The following is a 9,920-nucleotide window of genomic DNA, read 5'->3' as shown; positions in this document are numbered from 1 at the left end:
TGCATGCCCAGTGCCACTCTCGCCGGACTGAGCACTGTGCAAAGTGTGAACGCTTTTGAGGTGATTGCGCAGGCGCGAGATTATGGGCGGCGCTGTGATTGTCATCAGCAGCGTCATCCAAGTACCTGCCCATAATCTCGTGCCCGCGCTTCTCACTCTGCCTCCACCGTTATGCGCAAGCACTGGCCATATGAACCACGTTACCTATTACCATGGGCGCGAGATTATGGGCGGCGCTGTGATTGTCATCAGCAGCGTCATCCAAGTACCCACCCATAATCTCGTGCCCACGCTTCTCACTCTGCCTCCACTGTTATGCGCAAGCACTGTCCATATGAACCATGTTACCTACTACCGTGGGCGCGAGATTATGGGCGGCGCTGTGATTGTCATCAGCAAAGTCATCCAAGTACCCGCCCATAATCTCGTGCAAGCAGTAATAGGTAACCTGGTTCATATGGCCAGCACTTGCGCATAACGGTGGAGTCAGAGGGAAAAGTGCGGGCACGAGATTATGGGCGGGTACTTGGTTAACGCTGCTGATGACAATCACAGCGCCGCCCATAATCTCGTGCCTGCGCAATCACCTGAAAAAGCGTTCACATGCGCAAAACTTCGGGAGGACAGTTACATGAGGAAGGCGTCCTTGTGTATGTAAATGAGCAATGGGGGACTGCGTAAAGCGGCAGGAGGGGGAATAACGGACGCCAGACAGCCCGCCCCCGTGACCATAAAAACACATTTGCATACAAAAAGGTAAGACTTCATAAAGTATTTTTGTAGGTCTCAAAGGGGGCACAATAACAACAGGAACCTTTCTAGAAGCAGCCCAGGAGCTGGAGAGGGGAATCTATTACTTTCATTGTGAAATTTCTGCTGACATGTTCCCTTTAACTGGTAGAGGAGCCAGGATAAAGCAGAGCTGAAGCTGTTGGGAACCTAGGACCCAGCAGCTCCACAGGCAGGAGACCACTGATCGGTAAGCTAATAGAAGCCTGCAGATGTCACTCTGCATAGGTTATTACTGGCCAGTGCTATCTGCAGGAGAGAGAAGTGCTGATTGCATGGTCTCCTCAGCGTCCTGACTCCCCGCGTGTCTGCAGCAGTGAGAAGCCGCACACAGGGAATCAGAGAACAGCTGCAGGGAAGCTCCGGGCTGGGGATGTCCGCTCTGGGGGACTGGGGGGGTCGGCTCTGGTGCGGGGGGGGGCGGCTCTGCTGCAGGGGGGTCGCTCTGCTGCAGGGGGGTCGCTCTGCTGCAGGGGGTGATTCATACCTCAGCAGCAGTCACAGGAGTAGGTGCGCGCTCGGCTCTGTAATGAAGAGAAACAGCGAGGCGGGGCTACAGTGGGTGGGTGGAGCCCGGGACAAACAGCCTCACGGGCGGGACCCGGGATCAAAGGCTCAGAAGAGGGACTGTCCCGCTGTATCCGGGACGGTTGGGAGGTATGTTGGAGCTCCTGGGCTGCTGTGTAAGTGTCACGCTTCCCGGTCCCCTGGCCCCGTCCTCCGGTCCCCGTGGCCCGCTCCCCGCTCCCCGGTGGCGTCCCCTGCTTACCACTCCGGTTCCGGCCTCCTCTTCCCCGCCTGCGGCCTCCATGCGTCCAGCTCCCCGCTCCCGGCGCTCCTCTGCGACATGGGACTCCCAGCCGGGCGCTCCTGCTTCCTCCTCACCGCTTCCTGGACTGGCTTCTGGCACACGGGCCTCGCGCATGCGCATTAGGGCGCGCGCGCGGTCATTGACCCTTTCTTAAAGGGCCAGCACCCAGAAACAGGATATTGCATAGACAGGTACAGGGTATATAAGGTTTCTCTTTCCTGGTGGGCGGGGCCTGTTCTACGTGTTTAGCAAGCTAGTGTTCAGGTCCCCTTGCTTTGCCCTGTGCTTTGTCTATTATTAACCCTGTCCTGTCTCGTAGAGCCTATCCTGCCACGCCAGCCGCCACGAACCAAGTCCATCCCTAGACCCTGACGGTGACTTCGGCGGATGTCCCACCACCTCTACAGCTCCGCCAGTCTCCAGTCTCTGGCTCCGTTTCAGTGACCCGTTCCATCGCTCAGCAGGTTCCGGATCCCGCCTGACCCTACAACCCGGCCTCGGACCCTGAGCCTCGTCACCCGGACTACCCTCCAGAACTCCGTGGGTTAAGCATCATCCACCTTTCCTGCTTCTCTACGGACTGTCCAGCTACCTATAGTGCTCCGGCTGCCGTGCATCAGGACCCTCTGGCGGGGTGACCAGCTTGGCTGCCTTCTCAGGGGAATCGGTGTACGGTCCAGTGCTTCCACCACCCGGACGTAACAGCTAGAACAGGCCATGGATCCCGCCGAAGCACTAGCGGCCTTGCAGCAGGAACTCACACGCCAGCGTGAGACCCAGACCCGCATGCTGAACTTCATGTCTTCTGTGGATGCCCGCCTGAACACGCTACAAGCGACGGTCACATCCTCAACATCTCGGGTTTCCACTGTACAATCCACGGCCACTGCTCCCGTGGCAGCCTCCTCGGATGCTTCCAGCCTTCGTTTGGCCTCACCATCCCGGTACGCCGGTGATCCCAAGACCTGCAGGGGATTCATCAATCGATGCTCTCTCCATTTCAAGCTGCTGCCGCACTTGTTTGCCTCCGACCAAGCCAAGGTCGCGTTCATGATGTCCCATCTAGAGGGAGAGGCACTGGCCTGGATGAACCCCTTGTGGGAGAAGGAGGATCCGGTGACCACCAACATCCAGGAATTCCTGCAGGCATTTCGTGGCACCTTTGACGAGCCCGGACGCGCCTCCGCGTCTGCCTCATCTCTCCTCCGGCTACGTCAGGGGACTCTGACGGTGGGCCAATATGCCATCCGTTTTCGCACCTTGGCTTCGAAACTCGGGTGGAACAATGAGGCTCTAACCGCCGCCTTCTGGGAAGGACTCTCGGGTCGTATTAAAGACGAGCTGGCTGGCCGTGACGTGCCTTCTACCCTGGATGCCCTGATTGCCCTAGCGACTCGAGTGGATCTTCGCTTTCAGGAACGATCCAAAGAAGTGTCCCGCGAGAGGCGTCCGATACGGCACTCCTCCCCACCACAGAAGCCCATCGCTTCCCAGTTGGCGTCACCTGGCGTGTCTACCTCCGAGCCCATGCAGATTGACCGCCTGAAGCAGTCGGAACAACGCCGAGCGGAACGACTAGCAAAGGGTTTCTGCTTCTACTGCGATGATGTCACACACCTGCTACGCTCTTGTCCCGAGAAGCCGGGAAACTCCAAAGCCTAGGCTTGGTAGGAGAGGCCACCCTAGGTGCTGGGACTCTCTCAGACTCCGTTACCTGGACTATTCAAGTCACTACAGAAGAGACCCGGTTCACGGCAGAGGCGTATCTCGATTCCGGAGCAGCAGGCAACTTCATCCAGCAGGCCACGGTGGATAAGTACCAGGTGCCAGTCCTCCCACTAGAGAAACCGCTGGTGATCGCCTCTGTTGATGGGAAACCCCTCTCTGACACCGTCTCCCTGATCACCAAGCCTGTGGAAGTAAGGATCGGTGCTCTGCACACCGAGAAGATCACCTTCTACGTCCTCCCGCGCATGTCTCATCAGATCCTGCTGGGACTTCCATGGTTACGGACACACGAACCATCGGTCAGCTGGAGTACAGGTGAAATCACCCGATGGGGCTCCTCGTGTCACGAGAGATGTCTGAAATCCATCCAGCCCGTCCGATGCCCTCCGGTTCCAGAGTCTCTACCAGGACTGCCTTCTGCCTACTGGTCCTTCACGGACGTGTTTGATAAAAAGGAGTCAGAGGTGTTACCGCCTCATCGTCCCTACGACTGTGCTATCGAGTTACTGCCAGGAACTACGCCTCCTCGAGGACGGATATACCCCTTGTCCCCTGCTGAAACACGAGCTATGTCTACCTATATCACCGAGAGTCCTCGTCCCCTGCCGGAGAGGGGTTTTTCTTCGTCAAGAAGAAGGAAGGTGATCTGCGCCCTTGCATTGACTACCGGGGATTAAACCAGATCACCGTAAAGAACAAATACCCTCTGCCGCTTATCCCCGAACTATTCGATCGGCTCCGAGGAGCCCGTGTATTCACCAAGTTGGACCTTCGTGGGGCCTATAATCTGGTTCGCATTCGCTCTGGAGACAAATGGAAAACAGCATTCAACACTCGGGATGGGCACTATGAGTATTGTGTCATGCCCTTTGGTCTGTGTAACGCTCCGGCCGTCTTCCAAGAACTGGTGAAAGACGTGTTCAGAGATCTCCTCTATGTCTGTGTCGTGGTATATCTGGACGACATCCTGGTCTTCTCTCCGGATCTACAAACCCATCGAGAAAACGTGCAGCTAGTCCTCCAGAGGCTTAGAGAGAATCGTCTGTACGCCAAGTACGAGAAATGCATCTTCGAAAAGTCGTCTCTTCCCTTCCTGGGTTATGTAATCTCGGACACTGGCCTGCAGATGGACCCAGAGAAAGTGTCTGCCATCATCAATTGGCCTCCTCCTTCCGGACTGAAGGCTATCCAACGCTTTCTCGGCTTTGCGAACTACTACCGTCAGTTCATCCCGCATTTCTCTGCCTTGACTGCACCTCTCTCTGCCTTGACTAAAAAAGGAGCTAATCCTAAGGACTGGTCTCCGGCGGCCGATGCCGCGTTCTGCTCCTTGAAACAGGCGTTTGCTTCTTCCTCAGTTCTCCATCGCCCTGAATTGAACCGACAGTTTACCTTAGAGGTGGATGCCTCCTCCTCAGGAGCCGGGGCAGTGTTGATGCAGAACTCCCCCTCCGGAAAAATGGTCACATGTGGATTCTTCTCCAAGAGCTTCTCGGCACCCGAACGCAACTACACCATTGGGGATCGGGAGCTACTGGCCGTGAAGCTAGCCTTGGAGGAATGGCGCTACCTCCTGGAAGGAGCTGTATACCCTGTAATCATATACACGGACCACAAGAATCTGGAGTACCTGCGGTCTGCCCAAAGACTAAATCCACGACAAGCCCGCTGGTCCTTGTTCTTTGCTCGATTTGATTTCCAACTCCATTTTCGGCCTGCGGATAAGAACGTGCGGGCAGACGCTCTGTCCAGATCCTTTGTGCCCGTGGAGTTGGAGGAGGAGACATACCAGCCCATCATCAACCCCAGTAAAATCATTCCAGTGACTCCTGTCGCTCTAACTCAGATACCCCCTGGGAAAACCTATGTCTCAGATACTGACAGACAGAGAGTCCTGCACTGGGGCCATGCCTCGAAGTTCGCCGGCCATGCTGGTCAGAAGAAAACTTGGAGCACGATTGTCCGTCACTACTGGTGGCCGTCCCTCCGTAAAGACGTCGCAACCTTCGTCTCAGCCTGTCCATCCCGTGCCCGGAACAAGACACCCAAGCACCTACCCTATGGACGTCTTCTGCCTCTGCCCATTCCTTCCGTTCCATGGCAACATATCGCAATGGACTTTATCACGGACTTACCCTTATCCTCCGGACATACGGTCATATGGGTTGTGGTGGAATGCTTCTCAAAGATGGCCCACTTCGTTCCCATGGCTGGACTGCCCTCTGCCCAGGAGCTAGCTGACTCCTTCATAGAGCACATATTCCGATTGCATGGCTTCCCCGCACACATAGTGTCTGACAGAGGAACTCAGTTTACCTCGCACTTCTGGAGGGCTCTCTGCAAACATCTGGGAGTGTCCTTGGACTTTTCTTCGGCCTACCATCCTCAGTCGAATGGCCAAGTGGAACGGGTCAATCAGATCCTGACCTCCTTCCTGCGCCACTACGTCAACATCCATCAGGACGATTGGTCCACGCTCCTACCTTGGGCTGAGTTCTCCCATAACCAGCACATCAGTGAGTCTACCTCCAGCTCTCCCTTTCAGATCGTGTATGGACTGCAGCCTTCTGTCCCGTTGCCTGTATCCTCGGCTTCCGACGTCCCCGCAGCAGATGCTCTGGTTCGGGACTTTTCAGCTATATGGAACTCTGTCAAGTCATCCCTAGAACGTGCTTCATTGCGGATGAAGAGACATGCGGACAAGAGGCGCCTGGATCCCCCGTGTTTCTCCCCAGGTGATCTGGTCTGGCTTGCATCCAGATATGTCCGATTGAAGTTACCCTCGTACAAGTTGGGTCCTCGCTACATCGGGCCGTTTAAGATCATCAGCAAGATCAATGAAGTCTCCTACAAGCTGCAACTCCCGGCAACGATGCGGATACCCAACTCCTTCCATGTCTCCTTACTCAAGCCTGTTGTCCTTGGTCCCTTCTCCGCTGAGGTCGGTGCTGCTCCCCCTCCTATTGCTGACGATGACATCTATGCGGTAAGAGATATCGTGGCCATGAAGACCGTGCGAGGTCGGCAATACTTCCTGGTGGACTGGGCGGGTTATGGTCCCGAGGATCGGTCCTGGGAGCCCCGGGAGAATGTTGGCACTCCTCTGATTCGTGCCTTCCTGTCCCGCTTGCGGGGAGGGGGCGTGGGGGAGGGGGTACTGTCACGCTTCCCGGTCCCCTGGCCCCGTCCTCCGGTCCCCGTGGCCCGCTCCCCGCTCCCCGGCGGCGCCCCCTGCTTACCACTCCGGTTCCGGCCTCCTCTTCCCCGCCTGCGGCCTCCATGCGTTCAGCTCCCCGCTCCCGGCGCTCCTCTGCGACATTGGACTCCCAGCCGGGCGCTCCTGCTTCCTCCTCACCGCTTCCTGGACTGGCTTCTGGCACACGGGCCTCACGCATGCGCATTAGGGCGCGCGCGCGGTCATTGACCCTTTCTTAAAGGGCCAGCACCCAGAAACAGGATATTGCATAGACAGGTACAGGGTATATAAGGTTTCTCTTTCCTGGTGGGCGGGGCCTGTTCTACGTGTTTAGCAAGCTAGTGTTCAGGTCCCCTTGCTTTGCCCTGTGCTTTGTCTATTATTAACCCTGTCCTGTCTCGTAGAGCCTATCCTGCCACGCCAGCCGCCACGAACCAAGTCCATCCCTAGACCCTGACGGTGACTTCGGCGGATGTCCCACCACCTCTACAGCTCCGCCAGTCTCCAGTCTCTGGCTCCGTTTCAGTGACCCGTTCCATCGCTCAGCAGGTTCCGGATCCCGCCTGACCCTACAACCCGGCCTCGGACCCTGAGCCTCGTCACCCGGACTACCCTCCAGAACTCCGTGGGTTCAGCATCATCCACCTTTCCTGCTTCTCTACGGACTGTCCAGCTACCTATAGTGCTCCGGCTGCCGTGCATCAGGACCCTCTGGCGGGGTGACCAGCTTGGCTGCCTTCTCAGGGGAATCGGTGTACGGTCCAGTGCTTCCACCACCCGGACGTAACAGCTAGAACAGGCCATGGATCCCGCCGAAGCACTAGCGGCCTTGCAGCAGGAACTCACACGCCAGCGTGAGACCCAGACCCGCATGCTGAACTTCATGTCTTCTGTGGATGCCCGCCTGAACACGCTACAAGCGACGGTCACATCCTCAACATCTCGGGTTTCCACTGTACAATCCACGGCCACTGCTCCCGTGGCAGCCTCCTCGGATGCTTCCAGCCTTCGTTTGGCCTCACCATCCCGGTACGCCGGTGATCCCAAGACCTGCAGGGGATTCATCAATCGATGCTCTCTCCATTTCAAGCTGCTGCCGCACTTGTTTGCCTCCGACCAAGCCAAGGTCGCGTTCATGATGTCCCATCTAGAGGGAGAGGCACTGGCCTGGATGAACCCCTTGTGGGAGAAGGAGGATCCGGTGACCACCAACATCCAGGAATTCCTGCAGGCATTTCGTGGCACCTTTGACGAGCCCGGACGCGCCTCCGCGTCTGCCTCATCTCTCCTCCGGCTACGTCAGGGGACTCTGACGGTGGGCCAATATGCCATCCGTTTTCGCACCTTGGCTTCGAAACTCGGGTGGAACAATGAGGCTCTAACCGCCGCCTTCTGGGAAGGACTCTCGGGTCGTATTAAAGACGAGCTGGCTGGCCGTGATGTGCCTTCTACCCTGGATGCCCTGATTGCCCTAGCGACTCGAGTGGATCTTCGCTTTCAGGAACGATCCAAAGAAGTGTCCCGCGAGAGGCGTCCGATACGGCACTCCTCCCCAATACAGAAGCCCATCGCTTCCCAGTTGGCGTCACCTGGCGTGTCTACCTCCGAGCCCATGCAGATTGACCGCCTGAAGCAGTCGGAACAACGCCGAGCGGAACGACTAGCAAAGGGTCTCTGCTTCTACTGCGGTGATGTCACACACCTGCTACGCTCTTGTCCCGAGAAGACGGGAAACTCCAAAGCCTAGGCTTGGTAGGAGAGGCCACCCTAGGTGCTGGGACTCTCTCAGACTCCGTTACCTGGACTATTCAAGTCACTACAGAAGAGACCCGGTTCACGGCAGAGGCGTATCTCGATTCCGGAGCAGCAGGCAACTTCATCCAGCAGGCCACGGTGGATAAGTACCAGGTGCCAGTCCTCCCACTAGAGAAACCGCTGGTGATCGCTTCTGTTGATGGGAAACCCCTCTCTGACACCGTCTCCCTGATCACCAAGCCTGTGGAAGTAAGGATCGGTGCTCTGCACACCGAGAAGATCACCTTCTACGTCCTCCCGCGCATGTCTCATCAGATCCTGCTGGGACTTCCATGGTTACGGACACACGAACCATCGGTCAGCTGGAGTACAGGTGAAATCACCCGATGGGGCTCCTCGTGTCACGAGAGATGTCTGAAATCCATCCAGCCCGTCCGATGCCCTCCGGTTCCAGAGTCTCTACCAGGACTGCCTTCTGCCTACTGGTCTTTCACGGACGTGTTTGATAAAAAGGAGTCAGAGGTGTTACCGCCTCATCGTCCCTACGACTGTGCTATCGAGTTACTGCCAGGAACTACGCCTCCTCGAGGACGGATATACCCCTTGTCCCCTGCTGAAACACGAGCTATGTCTACCTATATCACCGAGAGCCTAAGGGGTTCATTCGGAGGTCCTCGTCCCCTGCCGGAGAGGGGTTTTTCTTCGTCAAGAAGAAGGAAGGTGATCTGCGCCCTTGCATTGACTACCGGGGATTAAACCAGATCACCGTAAAGAACAAATACCCTCTGCCGCTTATCCCCGAACTATTCGATCGGCTCCGAGGAGCCCGTGTATTCACCAAGTTGGACCTTCGTGGGGCCTATAATCTGGTTCGCATTCGCTCTGGAGACAAATGGAAAACAGCATTCAACACTCGGGATGGGCACTATGAGTATTGTGTAATGCCCTTTGGTCTGTGTAACGCTCCGGCCGTCTTCCAAGAACTGGTGAAAGACGTGTTCGGAGATCTCCTCTATGTCTGTGTCGTGGTATATCTGGACGACATCCTGGTCTTCTCTCCGGATCTACAAACCCATCGAGAAAACGTGCAGCTAGTCCTCCAGAGGCTTAGAGAGAATCGTCTGTACGCCAAGTACGAGAAATGCATCTTCGAAAAGTCGTCTCTTCCCTTCCTGGGTTATGTAATCTCGGACACTGGCCTGCAGATGGACCCAGAGAAAGTGTCTGCCATCATCAATTGGCCTCCTCCTTCCGGACTGAAGGCTATCCAACGCTTTCTCGGCTTTGCGAACTACTACCGTCAGTTCATCCCGCATTTCTCTGCCTTGACTGCACCTCTCTCTGCCTTGACTAAAAAAGGAGCTAATCCTAAGGACTGGTCTCCGGCGGCCGATGCCGCGTTCTGCTCCTTGAAACAGGCGTTTGCTTCTTCCTCAGTTCTCCATCGCCCTGAATTGAACCGACAGTTTACCTTAGAGGTGGATGCCTCCTCCTCAGGAGGCGGGGCAGTGTTGATGCAGAACTCCCCCTCCGGAAAAATGGTCACATGTGGATTCTTCTCCAAGAGCTTCTCGGCACCCGAACGCAACTACACCATTGGGGATCGGGAGCTACTGGCCGTGAAGCTAGCCTTGGAGGAAT

Source organism: Anomaloglossus baeobatrachus, chromosome 12 (genome assembly GCF_048569485.1).
Source record: "Anomaloglossus baeobatrachus isolate aAnoBae1 chromosome 12, aAnoBae1.hap1, whole genome shotgun sequence".
In the NCBI taxonomy this organism is placed as follows: domain Eukaryota; kingdom Metazoa; phylum Chordata; class Amphibia; order Anura; family Aromobatidae; genus Anomaloglossus; species Anomaloglossus baeobatrachus.
Note: the sequence above shows the minus strand (reverse complement) of the source record.